The sequence below is a fragment of the Gossypium hirsutum genome, chromosome A06, assembly GCF_007990345.1.
Source record: "Gossypium hirsutum isolate 1008001.06 chromosome A06, Gossypium_hirsutum_v2.1, whole genome shotgun sequence".
Lineage (NCBI taxonomy): Eukaryota > Viridiplantae > Streptophyta > Magnoliopsida > Malvales > Malvaceae > Gossypium > Gossypium hirsutum.
The window spans coordinates 16,241,762-16,256,674 of NC_053429.1; positions in this window are offsets into that span (position 1 = coordinate 16,241,762).

The following is a 14,913-nucleotide window of genomic DNA, read 5'->3' on the forward strand; positions in this document are numbered from 1 at the left end:
TGCTATAATCAAAATAAATTAGATGCCCCTAATCAAATGCGCTATGAATTATATGAATGTAAAAATGTCATGAGAATGATTCCTTTTTTTAAAAACTTAAAGTATCATCATTTGTTATTCATCAGAGTTTTATCATTGTCGTATTACGCTGCCTTTTTGCTCAACTAGCATTTCCAACGAAAACCCAGAGAAACAACTCATTTTGCTCAACTAGCTTGCCCTACTACAGTTTCAAAGTCTCTTCCACTGTACCTTCTGAGACATAAAGTTTATACTTCCCACTGTAACTTCAGGGGAGTAATCATTTGATTTTTCCTATCCATCCTGTTGCAACTCAGAGGTATAGGATTTTCATCATCTTCAATCAATTTAATTTGTTACACTATTCCCTGGATGTAATGAACAGATGTATATGCCTGATATCCGCATGAATACAGAATATCATTTTCTTTTTCTCGAGAATAATCCTCTTTACAATCTTTGTCGGGATTATAACACCAATGTAATTTCCTTTTTGCTCAACCAATACCTTTGACAGAAAACCTAATGAGATAATTTCAATTTGGACTTAAATATTTCCAACCCTTAAACTTGGTGAGTTTTAAACAATAGTCCCGTTTCAGGCTCCTGTATTATTTAGAAACTTATAGAGTAATATGCGAAACTCCTTTTATGAAAGTGTTATTAGTCCATTAATCATTATTTAAATGCAAAATGCTTGAAAAATATCATAACAACGGACTAGAAGCATAGCTCGAAGCAAGTAAGTTAACCAATGATGGCAAAATGTAATTAAGAAGGAAATTTATTGGGATGTATCTTGAAAAGAATAAGACATCCAAAAATGGGTAAACTAAAAACTAGGTGCCCCAGATATCGCAGCTTGAGCTTCTCTATACCAACTTCTTGAGGACCACTTTGAGCTCAATCTATATTAAAGGGATCGAGAGCACTTTGTCGATGCCCCCAGACATAGCATACTTCTTCATTGTTAATTTAAGCATAGCAAGACTACTGTATGTCCCACTTTGATCTAAATTCGAGCCGCCTTTTTCGGGTTTTCAACTCAAATCCCTTTTGGTCTCAAGGCGCCCTTTGCGAATTTTCACCTTGGCCTCTCCTGTTTCTTTTCTTTTTTTGTGTTTTTTTTATTCTTTTTTATTTTTTTTAAGGTTTCAAGGAGCCCTTTGCGGGTTTTCGCCTTGGCCTCTCCTGTTTCTTTTTCTTTTTTTTGTATTTTTCCCTTTTTTTGAAACTGTTAACTGTGACTAAATTTGAGTTCACCGGATTCGGCAGGTTATTGCCATCAGTCTCGGTCAATATCAATGCTCCTCCAAGAAAGGCTTTTTTTTACTACATAAGGTCCTTCCCAATTTGGGATCCACTTTCCTATGAAGTCTTTTTGTATAGAAATCTTCAATGTCAGATCCCCTTTGCGGAGTTCTTTAGAACGAACCTTTCTATCGTAAGCTCACATCATTTATTTTTGGTATATTTTGACCATGACGGGTAACTTTCACCCTCTTCTCTTCAATTAAGTTCATTAAATCCTTCTGTTTCATCCAGTTCTTGACTCAATCAAAGCTGGGAGAGAAGGAATCTCGATTTCAATACCGTTTTTATCCCATAAATCAATGAGCAATATGTTGCCCCAACGAGTCCTGGTTGACGTTCAATAAACAAAGAGGGTAAATTATAACTTCTTTACGCTAATCTTTATAAGTTTCGGTCGCCTTTCACTTTGTTTTTTTAGGGGGTTTGATGACTTTGTAACATTGGCATATGAAGTAACCTTTACCCTCCTCTTGAAGTAATCGACGACTGCCAAGATGAATCAATGTATATTAGTCGAGAATGACCTGATAACATCTATGCCCCACATAGAGAAAGTCTGTGAAGAAATAAATGAGGCACATGGATCTTGTCTCAATAGTACCCAAACCTTATTATTAGTGTGGCTACCGTGAAGCCATTAACATACGTCCTTCTGACACCCATATAGATATTTTTTGCATCTCCAAGCATATCTTGATATGGTTATGAGAAAACATCTTTGAATTCTTGGAATAACTCAATGACGATTCGCTTTGTCTTTACGATGACTCCAGACTCCAATCTTTGCCTCCTGCTCACAATGTCCATTGACTCTTCGTAAAGTAAGGTCTATTATTCATATTTTACCATCCTTAACAAAATAAAGAGATAAGCTACAATCTCTATCATCTTCAAAGTCCTAAGATCCGCTTAAACACATATCTCACCCCAAAAGGGAGTCAGTTACAGTGTTACTCCTGTCGTTGATATCTGGGGACCTATTGTAGGTACAAAGGCATATTTCCAAAGAACAAATTATTCTAAGGATGTTATGGATATGGCATGATCATGAATGAAAAATAAAACATATTCAAAATAGAGTCCAAAGAATAAAATAATATGTCATGAATGAAAGAACATTTACTCAAAAAGATGCATTTTGATTGAAATAAAGGCTTTGAACACAAACCTATTTCACAAAAGGGTTCTTATTGCCCCTAGGCTTAAAGCAATAAGCGTATTTTGAACATTACTTTAGATTAGCTCTAAAAATACAGGGATCTCTTTCATAAACCCATTATTCAAAACACTCCCAAGTATATAAGGGTTTGGAAATTTTCATTTCCCGGTTCCCTCTTGAGAAATATCATTCAGATTCAGCGATATGTCATTGGGATAAATAGCTAGTGGTTACAACTCTTGGCTAGCCTACATTGACCAATTTGGAAGGCATGCTCACGATGTTCACTTCATTTTCATTTCTCTTTTGGGTTGACCTCTTGGCGCTTTCTCCCGCATCTATCTTCTCGCTCCTTATTGCATTTTCAATCAATTCACTAGACATTACCGTATCTGAAAAGCTCAGAGTAGTGCTTTCCAACATATGGTTAATAAACGGGGCTTTAAGAGTATTGATGAAAATCATGGTAGTCTCTTTTTCTAGGAGAGGTGGCTGAACTTGTATGGCAACTTCCCTTCACCTTCGGGCGTATTGCCGAAAACTCTCATTTGGTTTCTTTTCCAGGCTTTGTAAAGTAATCCTATTAGGAGTCATATCCCTCACATAACTATATTGTTTCGTGAAAACTTGTGCTAGATCTTTCCATGAATTGATCTGGGTACGGCTCAATTGGTTGTACCATTTGGATGCTACCCCAACTAGACTCTCTTGGAAACAGTGAACCAGTAATTGGTTATTATTGACATACCCAGTCATTCGTCTACAAAACATGGTGATGTGAGCTTTTGGACAGCTAGTCCTGTTATACTTTTCAAATTCAGGCATTTTGAATTTGTAGGGAAGTATTAAGTCTAGAACTAAGCTCAGGTCCCTGGCGTCAATTCTACGATAATCATCAGTATTTTTCATCGCCTTGAATTTTTCCTCCAACCACTGATACCGATCCTCGAGTTGTTTTGGCAATTCCATCTTTGCTTTTCCTATTTTGTTCAAATCAGGGACTACAAAGGTAGTTGGATTGCCCCCCGGATTGGAGTCTGAGCCTATCAAATAATTCACTGGTGCTGAGGTACTGGCCTGATTTTGTTGAGCTCTGATAATTGGTAGACCTTGCGCATGCCTGTGTATTTGTCGGAGTGAAACCCGGAGGATAGAGAGGCTCCTCATTGTCCACCCCAACACTAATTATGGAGGTTTCCCTCTTTTCTAGCCCTTTAGTCAGTAATTGGGACAACTGGTTCATCATATTCCTTTGAGACTCTAGCACTTGGTTCATCATATCTTGCATGGAATGAATGCAAAAGAAAGAAAGACGTTGATTCTGAATTCAATTCTATTGGAACAACTTTTCTAGAAAACAAATTCCTTTACATAAAACGGATTACAAATGTGGCCCTGCCCTCATGTTCCAGGTGAAGACACCAATTTCCTTTCTTCGTAGAAGTCAAATCTCGCAAACTTCCAATAGATGCCTCCACTAGCTCATTTTTGCTTGATTCGGGCCACGACCTAATACTTACTTATTCTTGTAATGTTCATTAGCTTCTTTAAGAAAGTCGGGATGCAGTGGCTCTCAAACAATCTTCATCAGCTTAAATCCTCGGCAAAGTCTTGTTTTCTTCCACGAACTATCAGCTTTCTTTGTGCTTACTTGGACCATATTCAGACAACCGTATTATAATCCACTTTATCAAGAAATCCGTTTTCTCATGACAAACTGTTCTATTTAACAATCGAATATGAATCAACACCTCATTTCTATAATGATGTAATGCAATGTAGTCATAAACAAAGCAAAAACAAAACACGTTAGTACATAAGCAAAAAAAATAACAAATGAAGCACCTATTCGGGTGACCACTAAATTTGGACATGGCTCTACCTAAGGTAGGCTCCTAAGTCTCTCTATATGTGGTTCGATTCTAGAGAAAAGGGTACCTGAACTAGCAGATTCCTCAATCCTTCCCCATTATAGGCTCATATGGACTGAGTTCAGTTGAGGGGAATACATTTCCCTATGGCTGCACGGAGGTGAAAACCTCACGAAGACATAGGTATGGATGTATCCCAAAAACGATCTACTATCCTGCACGGAGGTGAAAACCTCACGAAGGAAATAGTTTCTCACTCCCACTTAAAAGGTGTGACCACAACGGTCATGCAATGCAATGCAAAAGTATTCTATAGGACTTGAACCAAAACGAATGCAGTAAAATGGTCGTATGTTAAAAACTAAATTTTAAATTTTCGACAAAAGGACAAAAAATAATCAATTTTGCAGCTTGACTCTCTTATGGTCCCCAGCGGAGTCGCCAAGCTTTCGAAACCATTTTAAATTTGAAAAACGGGAGTCGACTTAAAAACAAAAATGGAGTCGCCACCAATCTTTTCCAAGGTGAGATTGGACCACCTTAAAATCAATCGTTTTAATAAAACATCTGGGCCTATTAAAACAGTAATTCTTTTTGGTCTGCTAAGTTTGAGAAAATGGGCTCGGGATTCGGTTACGTACGAGGAAGGATTAGCACCCTCGTAACGCCCAAAAATTGGTACCTATTTGATTAGTTGATGTTTTGATGTCGAAATTTGAAAAGATTTTAGAGTACGATCCTTTTATTTGAAAGAAAATCGGGATTATTCGAATAAAATGTAAAGACCTACTCATTTCGAAGGAAAGAATGCCATACCCAGTAAGTTAGGGTCCAACATTTCAGACCTTCGGAATTAAGTTGGTCTTCGATTTTACAATTCATGTAAGGAGGTTCAAGAGAAGGGTATTCGGTCATCCGAGCCTTGTGAAAAATTGATACTCAGTAAGTTAGACGCAATCTCTCAGAACTCCCAAATACCGAATATTGCCTTGATTTTGGAAATCATTATCCTCAATATAACGCAACGCCACACCCAGTGAGTTAGGGTGTAACATCCCGAATTTTTAAGAATAGGTTTTTTATTCTAACCTCATACAATTAAATTTTAGAAGGGTACTCGGTTATTTAGATTCAACGAGGAAAATTGGAACCAGTAAGTTAGGGCACAATCCTCCCGTGAATCCTAAATATCGAACATTGCCTTTATTTTGAAAACAATCGAGGATAAATCTTTGAATAAAATGAATTTGGGCGGCTGAAACTTAAAAAAAAATGATAACATGCAATATGAAAATAGCAATATAATAACCCTAATAACATATATTAATACCTAAAATATAGCAAGCATAAAGAAAATTAAGAACAGTAGTAATAACAGAAGTGATGAATGTAATAACAGTACAAAACTAATTAATATAGTGCCATTATAATAATAATAATATTAATAATAATAACAATATGTTACTAATAATAATAAATAAATAATGGTAATAAATATATATAAAATAATAGTAAAAGTAATAAAATAAAATAAAATAATAATAATAATAATAATAATACTCTTCCCCTCCCATCTAAATCCGGCCATCAGTCCGACCTTGCTCCGATCACCAGACCCCCATGAGCCACTATCGGCGCCACCGTACACGGCAGCCGAACCTCAAAAAAACCCTTTTTCGGTAATTTTAAAATGGGTAAGCTTCTTCCCTTTATTTTTACTTTCGTATAAAAAAATAAAATAAAATTGAAATGAAAAAAATAGACAAACAAAGAACTTAAAACGAGAATAGACAAAAAAAAACCTCTTTTGCTTTGATCTTTGATTAATCTCCAAAAACCAACCCCTCTTTACAATAGTTTTGAATGGCTTTTATAGCCAAATTTTACAACTGATTGCCTCCTTCCATGGTTGCAAGTAGGGTAATAGAGTTAGTGGGGTAACTTAGTAGGGTGATAGAGTTAGTGAGGTGGCTTAGTGGGGTGATGGAGTTAGTGGTCAGTTTAGTGGGTGCTAATTGGATGGTTGGTGTTCTGGGCTCTGCTTATTGGTCCCGGGCATAAATTTGATCCTACACGTGGTAAACCATTTATATATATACACACACGGGCCACAACATGACTAGAGAAAAACTAAAAAAATGATAAGTAAAATTGTTTTGAATGATTCTGGACATATGCTTGTTCAGATTCATTCTAGACATAACTTTTAAATAGTTTTTATTATTTTTTAATTTTTAAAATTTTATTAATATTTTTTATAAATTTTAATAATGCTCTACACATTTATAAGTTTTTAAAAAATATTTTTTTTATCATTTTATAAAAATTAAATTTGAAATAAATCTCTAGATAACCATTTGTCCAAGTTCATACTAGTAAAAGAATTTAAATAATTTTCTTTTTAATTTTTTTTTAAAATTTTTTGCTGATGTAGAGTGCTACATCAACATTGCAACAATCAAAGATGGAAAATGTTGGTCAAAGTATTTAATTGATGCAATTTGAGAATTTAAAGACTTAACTGAATGTGTTTTTTGCAAATGAGCTTAATTAATTTTTTCATTAAGTTCAGGAGTTTATATACCCTTAAACCAAAAATAAACTATATACTATAAATTAAAAAAAAAGTATATCTAATATAAATATTAGAAAAATATATATTTAATTTTTGTATTTTAATGTGAATTGTTTAACCTCGTTATGAAAGAAAAGTGGAATTTTATAATTTCACCTAAAAAAGCCAAAACACTAAAATCAATTTGAAAATATAAGCTAATTTATTTAATATTGATTTTACTAATACAAAATATAATTTGGGCAAAATAACGACTATAGGCTTTTTTTTTAATTTAGATTTTACACCGATTTTAAATTTAATTAAGTATATAGGCCGATTTTATTGGAACGCGCGTAATCCTAACGACTTTTTGAAAGTTGCCGCTAACGGTAAAAACATTAAAACCCTAAAAACGGTAACTTTTTTTACCCTATAAATACCCCTCAAATTTCATTTTTTTTATTCACATCCTTCTCTCAACTCTCTCAATTCTCTCAAACCCTCTCAAGTCTCTCAACTCTCTCGTTTTTAATAATTTTTTATATTTTTATTTAAAAATATTATTTTTTAAATTATATCATTTTTATTCTTTTAAATTGATTTATCACAAATGGCCGCCTTCTTAATCTGTTTCGACGACAAGCATATTTCCGCCACCCAATTAATAATGGTAAGGCCAAAATTTAAATTTCGTTAATTTCAATAATGTTAAATTTAATTTTTTATTATAATTTTATTTTTTTTGGTGTAAATAGGCAGATGATTGTATATCGACTCGATAGTCAGGGGTGTCGGAAAATGAATTCTCAAGACTCCGTTCCCGTAAATCGGACTCGTAAATAATAAATATTTACGAAGTTAGTGGTGTAGTTAATTAGGTTTTGGTTAAGTAAATTTTCATGAATTAAGAATAATTAGGTATAAGACCTAAATTGCATATAGGGTGAAAGTTGAATTATAGATTAAAGAAAAATTAAAGGGACTAAAGAAAAATTATGCCATTTTTTATTTAGTGACGCGGCATAAGATGTAAAATTATTATATATATTATTAATAAATTAAAGTTAAAATATATATAACATAATAATAAAGTAAATATAATAAAACAAATAAGTAAATGAAATAAAGAAAGATAAAAGCAAAATCAAAATTGAGAAAAAAGAAAGAAAGAAAGAAAAGAATAAAGAAACAGACACAAGGTTTAGGGGTTTCAAAAGTTTCCAAGCTCAATTTGTTATTCAATTTAGTCCCTTTTTTCTTGTAATGTTTATGTTTTTGGAATCCCAGTGTTTAGTACTACCCACCCTCTGTCGAAATTTTAGCAATTATTGAGTTTTTAAATGTTGAATAATTTTAGTATTAGGGATTAAATTGATAGATTTAAAAGTTAGAAATGAAAAAGGAGTGAATTGTAGAATAAATTGTAAATTTTGAGTAATAGGAACTAAATTGTAAAAAATTTAAAATTTAGGAATTTAAGTGAAAATAGGGAGCTAAATTTAGTTTAAAGTGGAAATTGCATGAAAATAAAGAATTAAATGTGAAGAATAAAAGATTTAGTTTCGATTTAGGGACTAAATTGAGATTTAGGCAAATATTGAATAAAAATTGAAATATTCAATATGAAATTGAACTGTGTTGTATTGATGAATTTTAATTGTTTTAATTCCATACCTAACGTCGTACCAAAATCCTCAACTAAAAATGGGAAAGATAAAGTTGACGTGGAATAGCTCGAAATTCCTGGTTTGTATTTTTATAATCCGAAACTAGTTATTAATTGTTGTATTTTTTTTATTTAATGCATACGGTAAGTATTGAGGTGAGTAGTTGACATTTTGACATTGAATTGAATTAGAAGTTGATTGAATGGATTGAATTGATATATATATTATGAATATATTGATTATTTTAATTGAAATGAATATATGTGTGCAAATATGATAATTGAATATTGGTTGCATTTGGAAAGTGAAATTAAACTTATTAATTATATCGGGTTGAGTCGAATATAGATGACATGCCATAGATTGGAAGAGTTTAGGGATTTAGTCAAATTTGAGTCGATGAGGCACTGGGTGCCAATTTATTTTGGTTTAACCGATGAGACACTAGGTGCCAAATTTATATAACGCTAGGTGCAGTTATTACTTCGGATTTATTCGATAAGGCACTGGGTACCAAACTGGTGTGTTGGTTGGATCTGTGTATCCGTTTAAGTCCGAGTCATCTTAATAGGGGTAATTAAATAAAATAGTACTATGATTGATATTGGATGATATTGTATGTGAACTAAAAATGGGATAGTGAATTGAAACATGAAATTGAGATACATAAATTGGATATGGAATAGATAATGTTATTGATTAAATGATATGTGGATCAAATTGTGAAAAGCTATTATATAGCAAGTGATGAGAATTGAGTTTGGTATGAAATGGTGCATTTATGAATTGAGTATTAAATAGCTAATGTCATTGTATTAATCAATGTGGTTTTAATTAGTCAATTGTGCTTATAACTAATATGTGTATATTATTATTATGTCTTTAAATATTCGGATTATAGAAATATCACTGAGTTTTACTCAGCGTACGGTTTTACTTTCCGTACGCAGGTTAGGTACTTAACTTTTGATTGCCGATTCAGCATCCAACAACGATCCCGAACTCAAATGTGGTGATGTTTACCTTTTCTGTCGGCTTGTACCTAGGGTGTCTAAATAATAGTTATTTTGTGGATTGAATGTAAATGAGATTATAAGTTTAATATTGGTTGGTTTTATACATATAAATATGTTTTTGTTTCTTAAGATTTATTATGGCATATTAAATTGATGTTTAAGTGTTCATAAACTAGTCAAAATGGATTAAACTATGTATGCTTATTTGGACTTGAATAATGCTTTGATGATATAAATGTGGTACCAATGAGGGTACATTGGTTAGACACCTAGGATGATTGTTTTGACATGATTTGAATGTGTTTGATTGTGTTTTGAATTGGTTAAACGAATGGTTTTTTGAATTACTTAGTGTCCAAGCCTATAGGGAATGGTAAACTTGTTGTTTAAGGTACATTCTGAGTTTACACGGCCAGACACAGGGCCTTGTGACTCGGTCGTGTGAGACACACGACTAGCACATGAGCATACGAGGCCCTTTTGAATGGGTACATGGCCTGGCACACTGGCGTGTGGATTGGCCGTGTGACCCAAGTAAGAGAGTTACACGGGCATGGATACGAGCTGGGACATGGTCGTGTGTCTCTATTTCGAATGCCCACACGGCCGTGTGAACCCTGCAGGTTTGAAAATTATTAATATTTTTCGAAAAATTTTTTGAGTTTTTAGATTAGTTCCTACTTTTTTCTAATGCATATTTTGGGCCTCGAGGGCTCAAATAAGGGACAGTGTGTATGAGTTTAATTGGTTTTTGACATGAATGTTATGTTTTATAAAGCGTTGAAATTTCTGTCTGTTTGATTTGTAAACTTCGGTAATGCTCTGTAACTCGGTTCTGGCGAGGGATACGGGTTGGGGTGTTATAGATCGTGTTCTGGAGGGCTTCATCCATAATATAGGAAAGCCTACGATTCTTGAAATTCGTGGTCACTTGCAAGTGGCAGGATTCTTACATGTGTCTCACATGTCTGAGGGCTACAAACTTGATTTGTAACTAATCAGCGCATTGATGGAAAGATGGTGGCTCGAAACACACATTTTCCACCTTTCATATGACGAGTGTACAATCACACTCGAAGATGTAGCGCTACAACTCAGTCTACCAGTGGATGGGCCAGTCATCACAGGATCTGGGATCGTTCCGGACAAAGTGACCCTCTATCATTTATTGTTGGGAAAAGTTCCAGACAAGTTTGAAGGTGGTCAAATATCGATAAACTGGTTGAAAGATAATTTTGACGAGCTCCCTGAAGACTGAATGAATGAGGTCATACAATAATACGCTCGAGCATACATAATGAGGTTAATTAGAGGCATTTTAATGCCCGAAAAATCTTGAAATTTGGTGCACGTAAGATGGCTACTATTAGTAGACTTTAATGACTGTGAGAAACTAAGTTGGGGATCTGTCATATTGTCTATGTTATACTGAGAGATGTGTTGGGCCACGCAACTGAAGTCGGCATCAATCAATGGTTGTCTGCTCCTACTGCAGTCGTAGGCATAGTGGCGACTACTGTTTCTACATCTCAAGGTAACCGACCTATATATGTTTCCGTTGGTGATGAGGTAAACGTCATTTATTAACAAATACATAGTTTGTACAATAATTTTTATTATTATACGTTTTAACTAACATATTGCTTGTACTGGTGGAACCATGGGCTGAGCTATGTGGGACTACTCGAGGTTCTAGAAGATATTAGGCTATTGTTAGATCAATAGTCAGAAACCGAGGTTAGTTACTGTAACACCCCCTAACCCCAAACCGTCGCCAAAACGAGGTTATGAGGCATTACCGGACATATTAGACAACTTACGAATAATTTACAATTAATATAACTTTCATAGTATAATATAATAATTAAGTCCCTATATTGGACTCTCGAAGTTCAAACACGTATTAAAAGTAGAACGGGACTTGTTCGGGTATTCCGGGAATTTTTTTTTATAAAAAATTTCGGCAGCATTTCTGCTTATTTTTACCTAAAACCCCCTGCAAATTCAAACCAAAACAACCAACACCAATGTTTCACATTCATATAACTAATATTTATATCATTAACATAATTTTTAACTTAATAACTATCATAGCATCATTCTAAATTGATTAAAAACTTCATTCATTTAACCATCTAAATCTTATAATTCATCCTTCACTACCCAAAGTAATATACATATTCAAGTGACTAAACAACACCTATGTACATGCCACCTTTACCCAAAAGAAAAATATACATCACCAAATTTGTGTTGGAGTCGGAATTGTTCTGGATGCTGACCCGAGACACTTGACTTCTACTAACCTGCGCACGGAAACGACCGTACGCTGAGTATGGATATACTCAGTGGTATTACCATAATTCAAAATATATCATCAATAATAAAAATATAAATATTAAAATACATAACAATTAATTTCTTAAATACTAATTCATACTTTATTTTTATTTTTATTTTCATCATTTCATAATAACAATTCAATTTAATTATTCGTCAATCAATGTATTTTTCACAAACTTGAATTTAAACCACTTATGAACATTTAGCTCATGCTTTTCTCTTTCTATCACAATTCCAATTTCTATTCATAATTCAATTTCTTTTTTTTTCTTTTTTTTTATTTCAATGCCTTAAATTCACATTTTAATTTTTCACCTTATTAACGTAACTCGGACTTTGGCGGATACACGGATCCAACCAAACACACCAATATGGCACCCAGTGCCTCATCGGATAGTTCGAAGTAATAGTTGACACCCAGTGTCTCATCGGCCTAGCCAAAGTAAAGTTGGTACCCAGTACCTCATCGAATCTATCCGAAGAAATTTAGTGACACCCAGTGTCTCATCGACTCGAGGTCGAAGCATCCCTGAACACTTCTAATCCTATGGCATGCCAACTATATCCGACTCAGCCCGACTAGTTAATAGGGTATTCAATTCACTTTCTCAATTCTATATCACTTTCAATTCACAATTCAAATCACCATTCATTTTTCAATCAATACACTTTTCAAATAATCACATATTTCATAATTCACTTATTCTATTCAATTTGCATTACTTTCATTTTCACTCAATATTCATATCAATTTCACATACTTACCTTAAGTCTTACTTACCATACATAACAATTAAAAATTCAGCAATCAATAATAATTAAAATTCGAATTATAGTAATACACACCGTAATTCTCCCGTTTTAGTCCTCGATGACTTTCTCCTTTCCTTTTGATGTTGATGCTTCAGGTTCTTTGTTGGCTACGAAAATAATAGTAATTTACATTATTATTTACAGCATTAATTATAATAAATAATTAAATTTCTAAACAATTCCTACCTTATTCCCAATTTAATCCTAACTAAACTTAATTATTTTCTTAATCCAATTCACTCTCTTTTTCTATTCAAATTTTGTCTAAACTTATATTTAACTATAAAATTTCCTGCATATTTCCCTAATTTCAAAATTTCTTCAATTTAGTCCCTACAACATAAAACTTATAGCCTAGTTTACAATTTAACCCCTTAATCAATTCTAACTTAGAATTCATTCAATTAAATCCCTAATTCCATAATTTGTCCAACATGAACCATATTTGGAAACATATGAACTCTTGAACTATCAACTTAATTTCATCAAAATCTTGTTTCAAAGCTTCTAAAACATCAAGATTAACTAAAAAGGACTTAATTGACTTACCAAATTAACACCAAGCTTCAAATCCTTAATTTTCTCTTTTATTTTTCTTTCCCTTTTTCTTTCTCTTTTACTCCTCTGCTTCCCGTTTTCAATTCTGTTTCTATTCCCTTTTGTTTCTTTATTTCTCTTTTATATTTATTTGCTTTACTTATTTAATTAGCATATATTATAATATATTTATTTTAAATATCTATTTTAACATCATTTACATATTTTACAATTGTACACATATTTAATTCTACATTTGTACCAATAATTTTATTACATTTGTCATTATTTAATTTGTTTCTCAAACAAAAATCTCATAATTTAAAATTTTAATTATTTAATTAACAAATATCTTTTTACTTAAATTATAAGTAATTTAGTATTTAAATTACAAATGTACCAATATAACTTTTACACATGTATATTTTATTACCATATATTTATCAACTATTTAATTTATTTAAAATATGATATTCATTAAATAATCATAATAATTATAAAACCATAATAATAATAATTTTAATATATATAATACATACATTCAAGAAAAATCTTGATTTTTCTTCCATTTGCCGCCTCAATTTATGTAAATGGCTTAATTGCCATTTTGATCCTTTTTATTTTCTATTACTTTAGAATTAAACTTTTACCCCTTTTTCAATTTAGTTCTTTTTGCTAATTATTCTAAATTAAGCTAATTTCACCTAATTAAATCCTAATTTGACACACCACTAGGCTCATAAATATTTTTAATAATTATTTTCGAACTTATTTCACTAAGACGGAGGCCCTATAACTCACTTTTCCGGTGCCCGTGGATTTTGGGTCATTACAGTTACCTATTCTTTCGAACCTATATTAATTGCATAATGATTTGTAAAAAAATTCATAAATAACGATATTTACAATTTTTCTTATCAGTTTGAATAGATGTCGTACGTCGACATCGATGTCATATCATGCATTCCATTGGAAGTGTTGGGAAATTAGCAGATGTGGGACGCGAAGGTGCCATTGATAATGTATGCAATGATGAAAATACAAGAAACAGACCGGGTGTTGAGGCAGTTTGGGTGGGGGCAATGAATTTCACCGCTATTGTAAAACACAAAGGAACTGCACAAGGTGGGCATACGAGGGTAAGACAACATCAACTGGTCAGTTCGGCATAGGGAGCACATCGAAGCGTGGGATAGAATCTATAACCGTTCGCGAACAAATTTTCTCAGCGGACACAACAACAGTTGATGATTACTTGACATGGTTCAGAGCCATCGGTAAACCGTATTTGCTATCATCGAATGAGATGAGTTAACAAATTCAGGCAAAGAGATCATATCGCTCGCCACAGTATATTAGGAGGGGACGCGATCGCACGACAGGTTTATCATCCACTCTGACAGAAGATGCGTCACGTATGGCTACGCAATATCCAGGCTACTTCCCTCCAGGTATTATCATTCAATTAACTAACCCTATGTTTTATTCTTAACTACCATTGCACTACAAACCACCGCCACACGTGGCTATTTTTTTTGTTTCCACAGGTACATATTTCACTCCACTGACGTCCCCCGCAAACTACACCCCTACTCAGATGTCAATGCCAAACCCT